Source organism: Eretmochelys imbricata, chromosome 14, assembly GCF_965152235.1.
Source record: "Eretmochelys imbricata isolate rEreImb1 chromosome 14, rEreImb1.hap1, whole genome shotgun sequence".
Lineage (NCBI taxonomy): Eukaryota > Metazoa > Chordata > Testudines > Cheloniidae > Eretmochelys > Eretmochelys imbricata.
The window spans coordinates 27,260,192-27,280,172 of record NC_135585.1 but is presented as its reverse complement, the minus strand read 5'-3'; the positions used below and the strand labels follow the sequence as shown (position 1 = coordinate 27,280,172).

General features: G+C 50.9%; 1 pseudogene; it reads left to right on the top strand.

The window, feature by feature from the left end:
* The window catches only part of LOC144274938 (von Willebrand factor A domain-containing protein 5A-like), a 171,722-nt pseudogene that overhangs the window by 27,613 nt on the left and 124,128 nt on the right, over nt 1-19,981 (top strand).

Below are 19,981 nucleotides of genomic sequence, written 5' to 3'. Positions count from 1 at the left end.
GTTTCCCAACAGTAGCTATGTAGCAGTCATAAAATACAGTTCTTTGGAGGGTGGATCTTAGGAAGGGGTAAAACCAGGCTGATGTGCAACCCTAACTGGGGAGTGACCCTCCCCACTCCATAATGAGTGTGGGATGATAATACACGAACAGGAAAGACCCTGGGGTGGGGCGGGGGAGGGGGGAAAAGATGCTGTCCCTAAACTCAGAGTCTAGAAACAATCTGGCATGTGTGATCTGGGTTAGTAAGACTCTATCACTACTCGCCACCCATTGGGGCACACACTGAGCCAGATCCTCAGCTGGTGTAAATCAAGGTAGCTCCATTTCTGTCATTGGGACAGTTCCTCAACTGAGGACCTGTCACAAGTCATGAATCTCATGCTCCATCTCTGTGAAAAGGTGCTATGAACACTGACTGGCGCTGCAGCGGGAAGGAGAGGCTAAAACTCTTAATATTCACCTGAGGAAGAGCTCTGTGTAGCTCAAAAGCTTCTCTCATTCACCAACAGGAGTTGGTCCAATAAAAGATATTACCTCACCCACCTTGTTCCTCTAATATTCACAAAGCACATTCATGCCCCTGTGTCAAGGTTCCTTCCCCACTCTGAATTCTAGGGTACAGATGTGGGGACCTGCATGATAAACCCCCTAAGCTTATTTTTACCAGCCTAGGTTAAAACTTCCCCAAGGTACAAACTATTTTACCGTTTGCCCTTGGACTTTATTGCTGCCACCACCAAGCGTCTAATAAATATATAACAGGGAAAGACCCTCTTGGAAACGTCTTTCCCCCCAAAAAATCCTCCCAAACCCTAAACCCCCTTTCCTGGGGAAGCCTTGATAAAAATCCTCACCAATTTGCATAGGTGAACACAGACCCAAACCCTTGGATCTTAAGAACAATGAAAACCCAATCAGGTTCTCAAAAGAAGAATTTTAATTGAAGAAAAAGTAAAAATCACCTCTGTAAAATCAGGATGGTAAATACCTTACAGGGTAATCAGATTCAAAACAGAGAATCCCTCTCGGCAAAACACAAAAACAGGAATATTGATTGACTGGGAATTGGTCTTGCTTTGAGCAGGGGGTTGGACTAGATGACCTCCTGAGGTCCTTTGCAACACTGATATTCTATGATTCTATGAATATACATTCCATTCAGCACAGCTTATTTTATCAGCCATTTAAACAAAACAGAATCTAACGCATATCTAGCTAGATTACTTACTAAGTTCTAAGACTCCATTCCTTTTCTGTTCCCGGCAAAAACATCACACAGATGGAGAGAACCTTTGTTTCTCCCCCGCTCCAGCTTTGAAAGTATCTTGTCTCCTCATTGGTCATTTTGGTCAGGTGCCAGCGAGGTTATCCTAGCTTCTTAACCCTTTACAGGTGAAAGGGTTTTTCCTCTGGCCAGGAGGCATTTGAAAGGTATTTACCCTTCCCTTTATATTTATGACATGCCCCCCAAATCACAGATAGGGTGAAACGCTGGCTGTGATTTCTTCCTGGAGCTCTAGGAGAAAACAGAGTTAATAAGACACATGCACCTCTAAATGTACTACCAAGTATAAAAAGACTAACAATATTTTCCACATGTCAAGGACGATCTTAAGCAGTTGATTCTGGGAAACTTTCACGGGAGAGTGCATCAGCCACTTTGTTAGAAGCTCCTGAGATGTGTTGGATGTCGAAATCAAAATCTTGGAGAGCTAAACTCCACCGAATATGTTTTTGTTATTTCCCGTGGCGGTATGAAGCCACCGTAGCACAGCATGGTCGGTTTGCAGGTGGAAACGCCGTCCCCAAACACATGGGAGTAGCTTTTCCAGAGCGTAGACAATGGCGTAACATACTTTTTCACTGACTGACCAGTTGCTTTCCCACTCAGACAGCTTCTTGCTGAGAAACACTACAGAGTGGAATTCTTGATCCGGTCCTTCTTGCATTAAAACTGCTCCCACACCACGCTAGGATGCATCTGTGGTTACTAGGAATGGTTTGTCAAAGTCTGGGGCCCTTAGTACAGGGTCAGACATGAGTGTCGCTTTAAGCTGGTTAAAGGCCTTCTGACACTCTTTGGTCCACTGAACGGCATTTGGCTGTTCCTTTTTGGTTAGGTCTGTCAGTGGGGCGGCAATTTGGCTGTATTGGGGTACAAATTGCCTGTAATATCCGGCCAAACCTAAGAAGGATTGGACCTGTTTCTTTGACTTTGGGACAGGCCATTTTTGGATAGCATCCACTTTGGCTTGTAGGGGGTTGATAGTTCCTTGACCCACCTGGTGTCCAAGGTGAGTCACTCTGTTTAGGCCTATTTGACACTTCTTAGCCTTAACAGTTAGTCCTGCCTCCCTTATGCGCTCAAAAACTTTTTGTAGATGTTCCAGGTGTTCTGTCCACGAATCCGAAAATATGGCCACATCGTCAAGGTAGGCAATTGCATAGTCTCCTAATCCTGCTAGGAGACCATCTACAAGTCTTTGGAAGGTGGCGGGTGCATTTCGCAGCCCGAAAGGGAGTACATTAAATTCATACAGCCCGAGATGTGTGGTGAAGGCTGACCTTTCCTTGGCAGATTCATCTGGCGGTACCTGCTAGTACCCCTTGGTTAAGTCCATGGTAGAGATGAACTGGGCCCGTCCCAGTTTCTCTAATAGTTCATCTGTGCGTGGCATTGGATAGTTGTCTGGGCGAGTTACAGCATTTAGCTTACGGTAGTCCACGCAAAAACATATCTCCCCATCTGGTTTGGGAACTAGAACCACTGGAGATGCCCAGGCACTGCCAGAGGGGCGGATTACCCCCATCTGTAGCATATCCTGGATCTCCCATTCTATAGCAGTTTTAGCTTGAGGAGACACCTGGTAAGGTTGGACCCTAATTGGGTGAGCATTACCTGTGTCAATGGAGTGGTATGCCCGTTCAGTCAGTCCTGGGATGGCTGAGAATGTTGGTGTGTAACTAGTGCACAGCTCCTATCTGCTGTCGCTGCATACGCCCAAGGGTCATGGAGAGGTTCACCTCTTCCACACCACCAGCACTTTTCCCTTCGTAGTAGACACCTTCAGGCCACTCAGCGTCGTCTCCTCCCTGGGCTGTAATGCTTAGGGCTCTGAACCGCTGATGGGAATGCTCGGGTGTTAGCCGAATTCTGACTCTCACCTTGGTTTTAAACAGTTCATACTGGTTCATGTGTTCCTTAGGCATTTCAGCCGCCACCTCAGCTAAGGGTCCACTGAGCTGCGGACTCAGCTCTACCATGTATTGGTCTGTAGAGATGCTGTACCCCAGGCAAGCCCTTTCGAAGTTTTCTAGGAAGGCCTCGGTATCATCGCCTGCCTTGTAGGTGGGGAATTTCCTGGGATGGGAAGTGGTACCTGGAGAAGGATTGCTATTCTGCTGAGCATTTGCCTTCTCCATCTCCAGTGTATGCTTCCTCTCTTTTTCCTTTTCCTCCATTTCTTTTTCCCTTGCCTCCATAGCTCTCCTGTGGGCAGCTCCCTTTCCTCCTCAGCATGCTTCCTTTCTTTATCCTTTGCCTCCATAGCTGTCCTGTGGGCAGCCTCTTTGGCTGTTTGTTTTGGGCTTTGTCATGTTTGCCTCTCTGTTTTTAACTAACTTTACACCCGAGAGTTAGAAATAAAACAAACAAAAAACTTGGCTTGTAAAATTTTGCTGTGCTGTAACCAGATACCTATGTTCTCTGATAGTGATTGTCAGCCTACAGAAAAATCCTTAAAAAAAACCCTAACACCTTTGTTTCCAGGCAAATAGACAGAAAACCCCTCTAGTTGCTCTTAGGTAAAAGAAAAAAACTTCTTCAGGTCTGTGAAGACTTGTGAATTTCCCTGCAGGAGGTTAACTACCTTGCCTTTAGGTAGAGAAAACTCCAGCTCACAAAAGACAATTCCCTTTTGTCTCTGCTCTGACCCCCAAGCAGAGACAAAAAATCCTCTTACTGTTTGCAGCTTAAAACCTGCTTTCCAGGAGCCCAAAGGAAAATTTCCTTTTTAAAATCTGTGCTTCTTGTTCAAAAAAATCTCAAATTGATCTCAAAATGCTTTCAAGTTAATTCCACTGCTCTGCCACCATGTAAAGGTTCCTTCCCCACTCTGAACTCTAGGGTACAGATGTGGGGACTTGCATAAAAAAACCCCTAAGCTTATTTTTACCAGCTTAGCTTAAAACTTCCCCAAGGTTTTGGAAGCAGCAAATCAAGTGAATAGTTTTAAAAAAGTAAAAAAAACACAGCGCGCTTCTCTCCAAGGGGAGCTTGAACAGGGCCTCCAGCCCCAGCAGGAGAAAGCATCTGCAACAGCCCTGGGGACCCAGCACAGTGAGCTCCCCTGGGGCAGCAGCAGCCTGGCCTGAGGGGAGAGATGGGGAGAGAGACACAGCAGGGGAGAGTAATGGGATAGTTCTGGTTTTGCACCGTGCAACAAGGGAGAGCTCAGCTGAGCACCCAGGGCAGGCAGGGTGTTAGGGCAAGGGGCTGACAAAGGAGGAACTAGAGAGTGCCTGAATCCTGTACAATCCTCTAGTAAAGCTCAAATCTTGACCGCCTCAGGAAGCAAAGCATGGCTCGGAAAACTCTCCTCCCATTGCAAAGCCATTCCAGAGTTGTTAAATGACTCTCTAACCGGCTCTGTTGATCGTCTGGTGGAACTGCCCATGCACCGTTTACACCACCAGCTTACTGCGCTTTCGTAGAGTCAGGTGACGGTGGGCTGGCCTTAGCTTCTGGTGAAGTTGCCGCCGATCTCGCCTGTTCCTTTTGCGCCTCTGACATGCCGTGGGTCGGGGTGTTTCTGGGGCTCTTCCTTCCAGCCCGCCCCTCTGGGTTTTTGGATGGCACTTCAGGTAAGAGATTCCATCTTCCTTCTGGACTGTTCAGTGGGGCTGGAGTCCTAAGCAGAAAAGGGGAGGGGGAGGTGTGTTGTCTGGGGGTTAGAGAAGGTAGAGCTGGGGCGGGGGGGGGTGCATGGTGGGGGGGCAGCTGCAGGGCCCATGTGTTCCCAACACCTCCGCATGCCCCTTTCTTCAGGCCCTGTCCCGCCCAGGGGCTCTGGAACAATTTGTACAGTGAGGGGGCAGAGAGCCACTGAGCCAAACTGTAAACCCTGGATAGGATGGAAACCGCTTCAAGCCGGGGGGACGGGGGGCGGCAGCCCCACTAGGTCCAGCACTGGTGGTCCTGCCCATGTTGATTTTACAGAAAATGTTTGTGGGCTTTTTTGTCCAGTTTTTTTATTTTTATTTATTTATTTGCAAATCCCCAGCTGCTGGCTGAGCAGGTGAAACTTAGAGACGCAGAGAATAGGGATGGAGGGAAGAGCGCATGGAAAGAACATACAGAGGAGGGGGGAGAGGGATTTTTTTGTAAACTTTCTTTGAATGCAGTTGAGCAGCTGGAGACAGAGAGGATTGGCCAGCGCCTTGCATCCAGCCAGCCCCACTTGATCACAAGCAGAGAATCCCCTGGCAAGCCCCAGGTTAGGGAACTGGGGGTGCGGGGTGGGGCAGGTTTGAAGCGTGTGTCTTCTCGAGCAGGGGGAGTCGACCTTGGGTTTTAAGGTCTTGGGGCTGGGGGGAGCATGTCCTCACTGCAGAGTTAACTGGAGTTATGGACACTGGGGGTTATAATCTGCTTGCAGAGATGTGCTGTGTAAATGCATGAGATGAAATCAGATCTGGTGCCGGCGTGAGAGGTGTGCATGGCGTGATGGGGGGTGTGTGTGTGAGTATGAGAAGCAGCCCTTGTTAATTGCACGCTGCCCATTCATGGCAGGGAAATCCCAGCACTCACCTCTAGATCTTTCTGTGATCTACCTACAGGAAGGAGCAGGTGGATGGGACACCCCTTCATTCCCTGTCTCAGGATCTTCCCAGGCCTTCCTCACCTCTGACTCCGCTCTCCCGGTTGATTGTTAGGGCTGAGCTCTGGCTCTTTGTCCGGCCAAGCCCCAGCAGAAAATGCACAAGCCCCATGCCTGTAGAACGAATTGTAAGAAGCTTGGGGTCACATTCTTTTAGATCAAAACCCCCTTTGTTCTGCCACAGCAAATATCTCAAACTTTTTGGTAGCAAGTTGTTCGTTTAAAATCATTTTGTTTAAGAAGAGTGCTACCTCTCTTCGAGCCAGCATTGTTGATGTTCCTGGAGATGTTTTGCTCAGTCATGGAATGTCGGGGGTTTAAAAAACGCCATGGTTTGCTACGAAAGAGCTCTAAAAGGCTTGAGCAGGTTTTGCAAAATAATGCCCAGAGTTCGGCTCCTAAATCCAGGCATAAATGGGCAGCGCCCTGCAAATCTGCAGAGATCCGCTTCGTAGCCGTGGATCGTGTGCAGAAACAAATGTTGTACCAGCACAGGGCTCTATAAACGTGGCCTGATGCACAAGAGTGTGAGACCTTCTCGCTCTAAGTGCAGCTGCTGAAGGCCTGGCACTTCAGTGTCCTTACAGGACCAAGAATGGATGGAAAGACATGAGAATGATTGCATTGCACGCTTCCCGTTGTGCTGCCCTGCAGCAGAATGGCATGAAGTGCAATGGGTGGGGAGTGGAGGGTTGTCAAGGGGAGAGGTAACTTCAGGCACAAGACCACTGATGTTCCCGGGGTACCCATGGCCTCTACCTCCACAGGGGGTAGAGCTAAAGAGCCTAACGATGCATTAATTAGAGGATTCCCTACAATTAGTTCCCTGTGACTTAGGCAAATATTCCTCATTCCCACTGTTGGCAACTCCCCGATCTTTGTCATGCATCTCACAGTATTTGGTGTTTGATTTTCTAAAAGCCCCAGAGCCTGGAGTCCTGTGATAAGCACATCCATTTGTTTAAACCAAAATATGGGGTTTATGTAGGACGACTTGAAAAAAGTGACTTCCCCTGCTCCCTTCTCTTCCCCGACCCCCACCCCCCTGCTCAAAACTCAAAAGATGAAAAAGCAGACCCGACCGCAAATTTATTATTTTTAAATATTTCATGATTTTTAAGGCAACCTGCTGAGATTTGAAGGCTGTGGGTTGGCAAAACTCTGCAAGATACAATAAAGTGGCATTCCAAGAGGACAGAGTTAAGGTTATATGGGGGAACCGGCACCTATAACTGAGCTCCTCCTGGTTAGCAGAGCTCTGTGGTTCGTTTTCCGCTGTAGTGCTAAGATTCTTTCCTAGTGTTACATGGGGAAGATCTCAGCTGAGCATTTCCTGGTTTTCTAACAGCTGAGTTTGGGGCAGTGACACCCCGGAAGGGCCTGGGGAGCAGAACTGCCTGTTGGTCAGCAAAAACAGGGTGGATCTGATTTTAAATCAAATTGATTTAAATCACTAGTCAGGACGACTCGATTTAATCATGGATTTCTACATAAAAGTGTATTCTTGTTGGTTGTTATAACCTTAATACATGTTCTTCACAACTCAGAGATAGATGTAGGTTTCATTTTTAGAAGGTAGACACTATACATTTTTAAAGGGTGATTTATTCTGAAAACTTTTCAGATGAGTTTTACAGCTATCTCAGAAAATGAATGATTGTTTGGTTATTTCATTTACCCAAGGTTATTGAAGCAGATAATTCCCCTCGCAATGACTTCATAAATATCTCCAATTCAACAGGTTAATCGTTAATATTTGGAGGATTTTCTTGCCAGGCTGTATATCACCTCTCTATATTTATTTATTTATTTGAAAACATTTTTGCTGTTAACAAGCATGTTACCTCTGGAGACACAAATCCACAGTTTGAGAACTGCAAAATCAAGCATCTCTGATGGTATCTTCTAGACTGAGCACTGAATCCCATTGGGTAGATAGAAAGATTAACCTACACAATCTATACAGAAGCCTGTGGAACCCCATAAGATTGGGTCCTTAATCCATGAAGTATTGGAACTCATTTACAAAACTTTTCTTAAACATTACATGAATATATTGTCTCATACTATAGAATTAGAATTTATCCTCCCTATTCCATGATGAGAGATCTTTGAGCTAGAATGTATCTTAATTAAAACTATCTTTAGACAGCTTTTGGAGGGGCAAAAACCATTTTATCAAAAAAATCCAATTTTTTTTATTTTTTTTTTTTAAATCATTGATTTTTATCCACCCTGTTTGCAAGTGAATAGCAAAGCTGGTCCCAGCAGGGAACCAGAGTGTCCAAATTCTTAGCTGATGGGAGAGCCTGTCTGTGAGCATCTGTAAAGCATCTCACTTCAACAGTGACTGGTTGAACGATTTATTGTAGGGGACGCCCTTTCTCAGACCCTTTCCCTTTATTGTCTCCCAACCCCTCACGTCAGTCCCTGACCCAGGATTGCCAAGCCAAACTCAAATACTACTTGTTTGAAATCTCACAGCTTGCCATGATTACCTAATTGTACAGGTGGCTGAGCCCGTTTTCCACAGGGTCAGTCTGAGTTCAAGTCAATGCCGCAGGGCATTTCAAGCTGCTGTCCTGTCTGGTCCAGCCCAGGGGACAATATCTGATGCTTCCAGGAAAAGCGAGAACCCGCTGTAACATACATGGCTAGTTTTACTATACTGTAAATGCAGGTGGGGAATTAATTACTGACCTCGGTGACGTTCAGGCTATGTCCTGAAGCATGGGATTGGGCCAGAGGGGCAGCTAGCGCTGGACACAGTGTGTAGGGTCTCGGAGTGGGAAGTTCCTTGGAGAATTCCACTGGATGGGAGACTCAGCTGTGAGGGGGGGGGGGGCAGGAGCATCTCATAAACCCAAGATTGGAATAACTGAAGTATTGTTCCTTTTACATGGAGCCTCAGCTCTCTGGAACCTCTGCAAACGCTTTAACCACATCTTTAACTCCATCTGTAGGAGTAGCCTTGGATCGCAGTGGGAGGGCTCAGGTGCGTAAGTGTTTGCAGGGTGGGCGCTCAGGGCAGTCCCTGACACGAGGACAAAGTCGATGTGATGTGCCACTGTCTGGATTTGGGAGCCTGCCTGCACACCAAATTCTCTAGGCGCTGGGTGCATGACTGCAAGGCACTGGGCTGGGGAAAATCAGCCCCGGGTGGTTATTTTGAGTAGAAAACCAGAGCCACTTCTGGGGTCTTTCAGCTTCTAATGCCCTTTCTCTTCTGCAGCTGGATGTAAGCCTATGATAAAATCCTTCTCAATGCAAAGGCAGTGCCATAAATCACTGGACTGGGTGCAGGAATCAGTAGGCGACGTTCTCTGGCCTGGGTTATGCCAGGGCTCAGACTAAATTATTCTTCCCAAAACTTTTAAAAGCTGAGCCCCCTCCTCAAGGCAAAGAAACCAATCGTGCCCCTCACCCATCAGCAATGTGTTAGTGACCCCACCCCCCATTTTCCTGTATACATCTTCAAATCCCACCCTTCCCACCATGGCTAGCCCTTCCCCACGCTTCAGGAGACGCTGGAGGAGATGATCCTAACCGTCCCCTCTAACCTTAAGAACCTGAGGGACCCCATCTTGGAGCATCTTAAAAATCCCAGTTCCCATACTCTGGAACAGGGCTGCTTTGCCGGACTCACCTTTCTCCCTCCGTCAGGTTGGCTGATGGGGATAATGAGCCTGAAGATCTCATTCCCGCTGCTCTGAGTGCTGCCCATGTGCACTCGACCCAACTCAGCTCTTCCTGTACCCCAGGAACGTCTTCATCTTCTGGGATCCTCATGGCAGCAGTGGGATGATTTAACGGAGTCCTTTAGTCATGGGGCCTTTCTCTCTCTTTTGTTTCAGAGCCAGCATCCTGGAATCGTCTCATGGTGCGTGGAGTGGTGGGGGTGCTGGTCTCACTATACCTATGCGAGTTTTGGAAAGGTAGAGGGAAAGTGTTTGCCTACTCGCAACTCGTCCTCAGGAAGCTGCTGACTCATCCCTCCCAGTAGCCTGGAAGTCCGCAGGATTCCCAGGAATCTGAGCTCCCCGCAGTGTGTGACAGGGACAGGGCCCAGGCCCAGGGAACCAGAAACAGGAATCGAGACCCAGCCCTGGAGAATGGGGAAGGAGATCTGTTTGCGAATTTGTATCCAGTCTGCTGAATTGTTCACGTCCAGACCCTTCCCCCAGTTCTTAAAAAGTCGAAGCATTTCATTTAGACACTTTCCAAACAAACCATTTTGATTTTTCAGTTTGAAACTATTTTTTATTTAAAAATGTCCTTCACTTTTATTTTAAAAATTCAAAAGTTATAACCCTTGAAATGTTCCTGGGTCTTTTTTTTTTAAAAAAAAGCGTTTTGGTTCATCAAAAATTTGGAAAAATGTTAGTTTTGTTCAACCTGAAACCGTTTTTTTTCCATCTCTTTTTTGGAATTGCCAGTGACCAAAAAATTCTGTTTGCCCAGCTCGAGGGGCGGGTGAGGATTTTGGCGGTTATATGGTGGGTCTCTAAGTCCCCTTGTTGCTCAAAGTTTTCTTACTGCAACAAATTAATTTGGGATGAGGGCAGGATGGGCAAAAGCTTTCTAAAAGTGTGGGGGGGCAGGGCTGCTGGCACAAACACTGTGGCCCACCCCCTGTTCCACCCCTTCTCCTTGAGGTCCTGCCCCCTCAAACTGCCCTTTTCCCTGAGGCCCTCCCTCACACCGCCTTTCTCCCTGAGCTCCCACTTCATGCCGCCCCTTGCCCCCAAAACACTGCCCTCCCCACTCCCTTCTCTCCCCCATCATCCAGTCGCTCACACTTATGGCCAGTAAAAAGTGGTGGGCCCTGGTCACCCCTGTTCCGGCACCCCTGGATGAGAGTGGGAGAGGATGAAGAACTCCTTTCAAATATAACTCCCCCCCACCCTCAGAAAAGCACAATTTGCCAGCAACAGCAAAACATGCACCTCACCAACCCGGGCCAGTCACGCTGTGTTGTGTGTGACATTCCCGTCCTGGGGCGGTTTATGTCTTGGAGAATGTGAACCCTGCCGGCCTGGGTGTTTCTCTGCGTAATGTGACCTCAGTGCTCCTGATGAGAGCCATTGTTTGTAAATGTTTCAGTAGCAGACATATTTATCATTCATGTACAGACAGACATTTATTCACAATTAGAACTGGTCAAAAATAGGGAGGGTGGAGAGGGTCATGAAAATTGAAGAAGAAACCACTTCCCCCCCCATATTCTTCCAACTTATTTGGAAATGTTTTTAATGACCAAATTTTTGTTTTGTTTTGGTGGGAAAAACTCCATGTTCTCTCTCAAGTGGGCAGAGAAATCCCAAATGTTTTTTTTAAAGAGGGAACTTTTTTCAAATGATCAATGTAATCCAAAGTGGCATTTTTAGTTCAAAGGTTGCATTGTCAGTGTAAAACCCTTTTGAACCAGCTCTGTTACTGTATAACAAGATGAGTTTATTTTTCATGATGCATGGTTTGGGCCAGGTTCCAAGGGGCATTTCAGTTTTTGCACAGCTCTTCTCTTCTTGCATCTGCACCTCTCATAAGCTGTGACCTTAATCTTGGGCCTGGAAACACTTAAGCGCATGTTTAACTTTAATTACTGCTGTGAATAATTCCATTTCAATGGGACAACTCTGAGATCGGCTTTACACTAAGGCCCTATATCGGTGTACCTATGTCATTTATTTAATTTTCTTTCTTTTATACGTGAAAGATCTTGAGAGGTTAAAGCAGGTAAAATACATGAACAGGTTCAGACAGTCCAAGTTTGTCCGTGCAAAGTGACAGCAGAGATGTGGGATCTGCTAGTTTTCCATAAGTCTCTCAGGGTTACCCAGGATAACTTTGGGGATCTCTGTCTTGCATGGGGAATGTTCCCTGAAAGTGTCCAAACAGCTCAGAGATACACAACCATTCCCTGGATCCATTCTTCTAGCTGTCTTCCCCAGAAAGCAGTCTGGCAAGCTCATTGCTAAGTTATCTGTCAAAACACTAGAGTTTTCAGGTGCCTAAGTAGCCCCTGGAATCATGGTGAAATTATCCTCCCCGCCACCACCAAAATTGGAAATGGTGCCCCGGAGTGCACGGTACCCTACCGTGCTTCCCCCATAGGAACTGCATGAACAGGCAACTCTGCAAGTTCTCTTCATGCCTCTGCAAGTGACCCCCATGCCTCTCCATTTCCTTGGCCGCATGTATCCTGTCCCCATGCCTGCGGCGAATCCAGAAAAAGAGGGAAAAGCTCACCACTGCGACCACCTGAGGGCGGTGTTGGGTTGAGATCAGCTGGTCAAAGCAGGCAATAGGGACAGAATCTGAGACTTGAAGCTCCTCGAGCGACCTCTGACCTTTCTAGACCTGCCCTTCAATCAGACACAGCGATTGTAAAGTTGAATGTGATAGTAACTAGACCCATTTTAAACCCTTCACCACACAAGACAAAGCCCGTAGGATTCATCATGAACTATTTATTTCTCCTCCCCTGGCTCCATGTCGCCACCAGCCACCTTGAAGCTTTCTCTCGTCTCTCCCAGGCTGTGCTCACTTGATTGCAGGAGCTCAGTGGAGGGTCCAGCTTTGCTCTTTCGCTTCCATTCTTTACCTCTTTGGGTGGCTGCATTTGCAAGTGAGCAGCCTGATGGAAGCACTGAGTCCTCTGTCTCGGCAGGCAGGCCCAGCCGCGAAAGCCAAAGACTCCCTGAGAACAGGGGGAGGTTCGCCTGAACTCTCAGGAGTGGAGGCTTGGCCCATAGGTTAGGGTTACCATATTTGAACTTTCAAAAAAGAGGACACTCCGAGGGTGGGGGGGGAGTGGTAGCCCTGCCACCTATCTACTCCCTCCCACTTCCTGCCCCCTGACTGCCCTCTACAGAACCACCATCCCATCCAACCCCCCCAGCTCCTTGTCCCCTGATCACCCCCTCCCAGGACCCTGCCCTCTATCTAAGTCTTCCTTCTCCCTGTCTCCAACTGCCCCCTTCTTAGACCCCTCCACCCTAACTGCCCCCCTTGAACTCCACCCCCAACCTGTCCCCTGACTGCCCCGCCCCCTATCCGCACCCCCGCACCCTGACAGACCCCTGGCTCTCCCACACCCATCCAACCACTCCCTGTCCCCTGACTGCCCCCGCAGAACCCCCAACCCATCTAATCCCCCCTGCTCCCTGCCCCTGACTCCCCCCCGAACCTCCGCCCCATCCAACCCCTCCCGCTCCCTGTCCCTTGACTCCCCCGACCCCTCTTCATATGCCCACCCCCTGACAGGCTCCCCCCAGAACCCCTCATCCATCCAACCCCTCCTGCTCCCTGTCTCCTGACTGTCCCTTAGGACCCCATGCCCCTTCTCCAGCCCCCCCGGCCCCCGTACCCTGCTGCTCAGAGCAGTGTGTCTGGGGTGCGGAGCCAGACACAGTGCCGTGCTCCCCCGCAGAGCGCGCAGCTCCCCCTCCGCCCCCAGAGTGCTGCACTGGGAGGGAAATCCCGGCCCTTTGGAGAGTTTTACAAATTCCTCCCTGAGGGCAATTTAAAAACCAAAACGCCGGACATGTCCGGGAAACTCCGGACGCATGGTAACCCGACCACAGGGACTCCAGGATCTTCAGCCGCTACCACCTGTATGATGAATCCTCTGACTCATCACCAACCAGCTCTTCCCCATTCTGCAACCTGGCCCCATGGTCTGACCGTGCAGGAGAACAGAAACCCTTTGGGACAGCAGGAGAGTCTTCTCAATGCCGCACTCTTCGCATGGCTTCCTGAGGTCATCGTGAAACACGACTACCCTGCCCCCAGGAGTGTCTCAAGGAGCTGCCGGCGCAGTCACTGGGCACCCACTCGTAATGCTCTCGGGCAGTGGCATTGCAGAGGGAGCTGAGCAGACCGTCCCTTCTGTGACTTCCTGAATTGCTGCCAGGACGGATTCTCCTCTGCACTAGGGAGAGTCCCCGAGGACAAGCAGCTGTGGTGGGGGAGGGGGCAAGACAAACACTCCCCATGAGCCCTTGACTAGCAGGCAAGCAGGACTCTGGGAGCCAAGGCATCGGTGTGTCTTGCTGGGAGAACAGAGCTGGAGAGCAGAAAAGGGCATTGGAGGAATTGTAGAAAAGTCAGTGTCATGGCTGGGTCATGGGCAGCCAGACCTAGTGGTCAGAGGCAGAGTCCACACTCACAAGACAGGAGTCGAGAGTCAGCTGGGTCAGGACACTGGAAGGGCAGAAGCAAAGGACCAAATTGTGTTCAGCACCTCAAGTCAGATGCGTCACCCCGAGACCAGATGCCAGGAAATCAAGCCTGGGGAGTGGGAGCAGGAACAGCCAACACACGGTCCAGAGCCGGGGAGGAGCTCAGCTGTTCAGACAGCTTCTTGTTCCTGCTGCTGGTTTAAGGAGGTCCCGGGGGCCAATTAGCTGCTCTGTGACTCTGCCAATAGGAGCCTCAAAATGGGTCTGGACTTCGTCAGTCCTACGTAAGCAGTTTTTCGTAGGCTTCCAGGTGGCGTGCTGGAGGGTGGCTGCTCCCAGGAACCCTGCAGACCCGGGTTAATGACCCAGGGGTCAGGACAGTGAGTGATCTCTCCCCGCTCAAACCTCCTGCACAAAACAGTCTCCAGGGTCCCGGGCGCATCCTCTGAGAAGAAAGAAACACAGTCATGAGGACAAATAGGCTATAGAACAGGAGTCCCCTCTTTGTTGCAACAGCCCCAAGTCCCCAGAAGAATGGACGGTTCTTACCTCCAGGAAATGCCTGGGATCTTCCATCTAAGCCTCAATGGGACCCCTGTTGCTTGGTCTGATAGGAGGAGATTATGTGTCCCTACTGCTCCCTGCACTGGGCTGGCTGCAGCACACATCTGTGTGAGAGGCTGGGCCAGAGAGATGTTACAATCAGGGTCCAGGCAGCCCAGAAGGAGAACAGAGGGTCTGAAACCAGAAGACGAAGCAATCAAATCAGCGGATTCGACAGAGAAGTTTTCTACCCTACAGGGACATCAAAGAAGGTCTGTTAGGAAAGCTGAGATGTTAGTCTGGAAACTGCTTAGGCAAAGATTGTGACTTGTTAAGATTCAGTTTTAGTCACTACAAAGTGTGTTGTGTTTTGTTTCTCTCTTTGAAATGGGCCTCTTTCTCTTGCTTAGTATCACTTAAATCTCTTCTTTGTTACTATGCTTCCCAAACCACCTCAGTGTTGTGTGTTCGAGTGAAGTGTGATTCTCCAGCCTACCCAACACGCTGAGCTATGCCCTGTCTCTCTGAAGGTAGAGAATAATTTCTGAGCGGTGCTGGGCCCAGAGTCCAAGGGCAGTTCACCAGACATCTCGTGGGAAGCCCAGAGACCAAAGGAGCAGGAGAGAATCCGGCCCCACTGACCCATGGGAACTTCCCACAGAAGAGCCTACACAGGGCTCTAGACATGGCCACTTTGGGTGTTTACCAGAGTTCACTCACCGCTAGATGGTGGCCATGCCTCGTGTCACCGCTTTCTCTCTGGGCTAGCAACCCCGCTCATACTCACTCTTGCAGTTTGTCGGCTGGGAACTCAGCCCTCCAACCAGGTGACTGTCCTTTACTCCACTCCTTCCTGGGTTGTGCTCCTTGCAAACAAAGTCCCAAAATCTCTTGAACAGAAACAAGGCCTTCCACCCTCATGGGGAGTTCTGCCTCAGACTGATTTCAGTTCGGGTTGCCCTTCTTGGGTTTCTCTGGTCTTCTATGTCCCCTTCCTTAGGGACGGTGGGAGAAGCCAGTCCTACCCTGGACTCCAGGGTTTGGCCCAAGGCCGTCTACTGAACAGCTCACTCTGCTTCTGGACTTTTGATGCTGTTTTCCCTTGTTTCCTCTCAGGTGGGGCTCACTTGATCATCAATTTGGCCTAGCCCCAGGCTAGGCAGCCATAGGCCAGGCCACCCTGTTAGACACCTCCTCCTTCAAATCCGGTCCAGCGCGGCTGACAGGTTTGCTGAGGGGAGGGGGAAACCCCATTGCTGATCAGAAGGAGGTCAGAGTCTGTTCTCTAGGAGCTGAAGGTCCGTTTGTCCTGCTGCGGGAAGTGGAGCTGGAGGGCGGAGATGTTAGGTGAAAGAGACTGCATGATGGAGTTGGAGACTGAGGGACGGGAGCCTCCTCCCAGAAACCCTGCCAGGAGAAGAGGTTTGAGGAGGAGTTCTCTGGGGAGCCTCTTGCTTGGAAAAAAACAAGGGTGGCACATTGATGGAGATGTCTCTGTCCCAGGGATGGGGGAAGCTCCCAGCCAGGCTATGCAGCAGGGATCCCATTTCTCCCCCAAGAAACCCAGATGCCCAAAGAAGTCAATGGCTCTTACCTCCAAGAGGGAGCGGGGTCTTCCTTCTCAGCCTCTTTGAGAACTACCACTGCTTGGCTTCCTAGGACAAGGGACCTGTCCCCACTGCTCCCTAAGGTGGTTCAGCTTCTGACTGCACCCATCTGGGAGGCTGTCACACACCCTAGGGCCTAGAAGACACGGGCGGAGGAGGCTCCTCTTTATCTCAGACTCAGAGAGCCCAGAGAAGGGCCAAAGGAGGAATAAAGGGCAGGAGATGAAGCTAGCCCTGAGCCTCTGTCCCATCCTCACCTCTTCAAATGTGGAGCTTCCTGAGCTTCAATTGGGCATGCAGTCTGTAGCCTTGACCCAAAGGTCCTTCTGCGCCATATGGGGCAGGAAGATCTCTGCCTGGGAACACGGGGAATGGGATGGGGGTGAGATCAAGGAAAGAGGGGAGGGATATGGGTGTGAGGGAAAGAGCTCCTGCCCCAGATGAAGGAATTTGGGGGGCCAAGGGAAGGACACAGCTCCACAGAGAGGGGAGAGAGTTTCTGTGAATGCCAGGGCCTCCATTTCCGCTTCCACTAGCCTGGCATTTACAGTGAGACAGAGCAGTACCTGCAGCAGGGAGCGGGACTTGCTGGACAGGGAGGGGAACCTTGAAGAGTGTCAGATGAGCCACAGCCCTTGCAGCGCCTCGGGCATCTGGTGCAAGTGCCGGATGATGTGAAGCTGGCCCATGACCTTGGCTGTGACATCCTCGTGCTGCAGGGGAACGAGAACATGTCAGAGACTGAGACACTCCCCAGGAATCAGGGAGGATGAAGGGCACCTGGAACCAGCACCATCATTTCCACCCAGCAGCTGCTCATGTCTGAGTGGTAGATTCACCCTCCTGACCCCCAGGATGGAGGCTTGCTGTCCTCTCTAGTGACCTCCAGTGCCAACCCCTCTCCTTGTCGGGTGAGCTCCTGCCACCTCCCCATCAGTGCCCGTGACAGCTGTTCCACCTCCAACCCACCTGGGGACACCGCTCAAGTTCGGAGAACCCTCTCCTCCACCCCTACCTCCATCCCCACCCAGGTAGGGCATGGAGGGGGCTCTAGAAGGGTGGCGGGAGGGATTCTGGCAGCAGTGAAGTGGGATGGGGAGAGCTTGAGACCTTTCCCCAACACACCCCAGTGACAAAAGCTGAAACCACAGGATGGCAGCCCTGTTGAACGGGGCAGGTCAGCAGCCCCTGCCAACTGAATCCTCCCAATCTCTCGAGAGCGGGTCCAGCCCTACCAGCAGCAAGACCAGCTTCCCATGCCCATGTGCCTCAGTCAGTCACCATCCCATCAGTCCTTGGCCTCCCAGGCTGCCAGGGATGGGAGCAACTCTCGATGGTGGCTGGGGTGACATGGACACTAGGCCATGGGGAAATGGGTGCAGCTCTGTGGGGCAGGAAAGGTTCCCAGAGGGCACTTAGGAGACTCTCCTGTTCTTCCCAGGAGTGATAGCAGAGCACCACAGCCTAAGAACAGAAGTCCATGAAGTCCAGAAGTCCCCACTAGGCTCCTTGCTACTAGGCCAGCGCATGGCGAGAGGATGGGAAGGAGGCTCTGGGCCCCACCCCAAGCTTCTGAGTCGATTGCAGCTGCTTACCGTGTCCCCCATCAGTTGCTGGGCTTCCCCCAGGAGGGAGTAGACGAGCACCAGCCCAGCCTGGCTGACACGCAGCAGGGGGTCGTGGATGGCCAGCAAAGCTGTCTGCACAAAGGATCTTCTCTGCCCGACGGAGAAGAATTTTCCAAAGACCTAAAACCAAGAGGACATGAGGCTCGAGCAGATTGCCCAGAGCCAGCCTCCAAGTCCTGGCGGTACAATGGCGTCTCATGCCCCAAAGGGCGGGGAAGAGAGCTGCCGTGGCCAAGGCAGTTCATTCCCCAGGAGGCTTTCAGGCTCCCAGGGCTCAGGGAAGCCCCTTTGTTAAAAGGTTGCAGATGCTGAGGGACCAAAGCCTCCAGTGGCTCTTTCGGGAAGGCAATTTATGGCAGGGGCCAGGATGGGCTGGAAATGGATCTCTAATGTGTGTGAGCAGGCCCAATCTGCTGTGCAGGGCACAGAGATGACAGGGGACCCTGTCTTGCTTCCAGCAGAGAGATCTCCTGCACTTCAGCGACTAGAGGAGTGTGCATTTGTTCTTACGTGGGGAGGGGGTTGGAGCTGACAGACCAAAGGTCTCTTCCCCGAGCTAAGTGATTTCTCTAGTTGCTGGCTATGGCCCCTGCAACTCCTTGGTTTCTTCAAGGGGAATCCAACCTGCAGCCTGACAAGAACAAGGAGACTCTTGGCCCAGTCCCAGTGTGGGACCTTTAGCACCAGCGTGTCCCACTGGTTGCTGGATGAGGAACTCTGAACTGGAAATAAGGAGCGGGCTCTTTTCCTGTCTCCAGGAGGCATCCACTGCAGGGAACCCAGCCAGCTACACTCCCGGAGCTGTGTCATGCCCTGGCACAGTGCCCTTACCTCCCCCACTCTGGCTGTATTCTTGTAGCCCAACAGCCTGCTGTCCTGGTGCCAGTCGTAGCACCAGAGATCTTCCGCCTCATGTATGGTCAGGCCTGGAAGAAAGAGAGAGAGAGAGACTTTTCTCCTCATTCTGGTTGCAGTTTCTGTGTCCTTCCAATCCCATTGGTGGCTGCACAGTGGAGTGGAGAAGAACAGAGGCAGAGAGAGACTTGTCCTCCAGCTGGGGTCAGTCTGAGAGAAATGGTCTGGGGTCCCATTATCAACCTGTGGTCACTCTCAGTACCCTATTGGGTTCCGTGTCCCAGCTGGGTTCCTTACCCCTCTGTTGGAGCAGCAGTTGGTAAAGCCGGTAAGTCCCCTCCCTGGCCTGCCGGCTGATGTCCTTGTCTGGATCGCTGACAAATAGAGCCAGCTGGGCCACATGGTGCCCCATCCGAGGGAACTCGGCTGAGATCTAATGGAAGGGAGAGCAGAGGGGACTCCATCAGCATTTTCCTCTCAGCTCCCTGTGAGCCCTGGGCCAGAGGGCTCCTTCCCCTTAGCCCCTCTGCAGGAGATGCTGGGGGAGAGGAGCTTGAGATCGAGCCTTCATTTGCTCTGTTGCCAAGGGAGCCCGGGATGCCAAGCAGGGGCTGGAGCATGGTCCCCTTAAAGGCCCAGGGACAACACTGAACCAGGACAAGAAGAACTTGACTCAAGCCTAGCTCAATCCTGCTCTGACTCTGCCTCCCCATGAAGAACCCTCCTAAGCCACAGCCCTGGCAGCAGCAGCAGATCCTGTAGCCCGCTGGAGCCAGCCCACCTCCGCCTGGAGCCAGCAAGCTGGGCTCAGAGCTCACTTACGTCAAACTCAGGGAGGGTGACTGTGTATCTCAGCAGGGCTGTGCTGCTCCTGATAGCCCTGGCTCGCTCCTGGGACACCCTGGACACGACCCAGAGGTTGACATGCTGTGGGGAAAGGAGGCAGGTCAGACTCAGTGGCCAGCTGCTCCTGCTTTGCAAATGAGCCCCCCACGCCCCCAGCCCCAGGGGCCTGAGACATTCTGCGCAGGGGGGAATATCTGAGTCCTTGATGGCAGAGCTTTAGAAGGGGATTCTTTCCCCCAGGATGCAGCTTGTACCCTTCAGGTCACCACTTCTCCGCGTTCTCTAGATTGGGACAATGTTCGGGGTCGGGATTGGTCCCATCCTCCCAGAATTCCTGATTCCTGAACAGTTCACCAGAAAGAAGACTGAACCCTCGGCCCTTCCCTACTACACAAATCCTTGGGGGGATGTAGGGAGTGACTGAGAGCACAATCCCCCC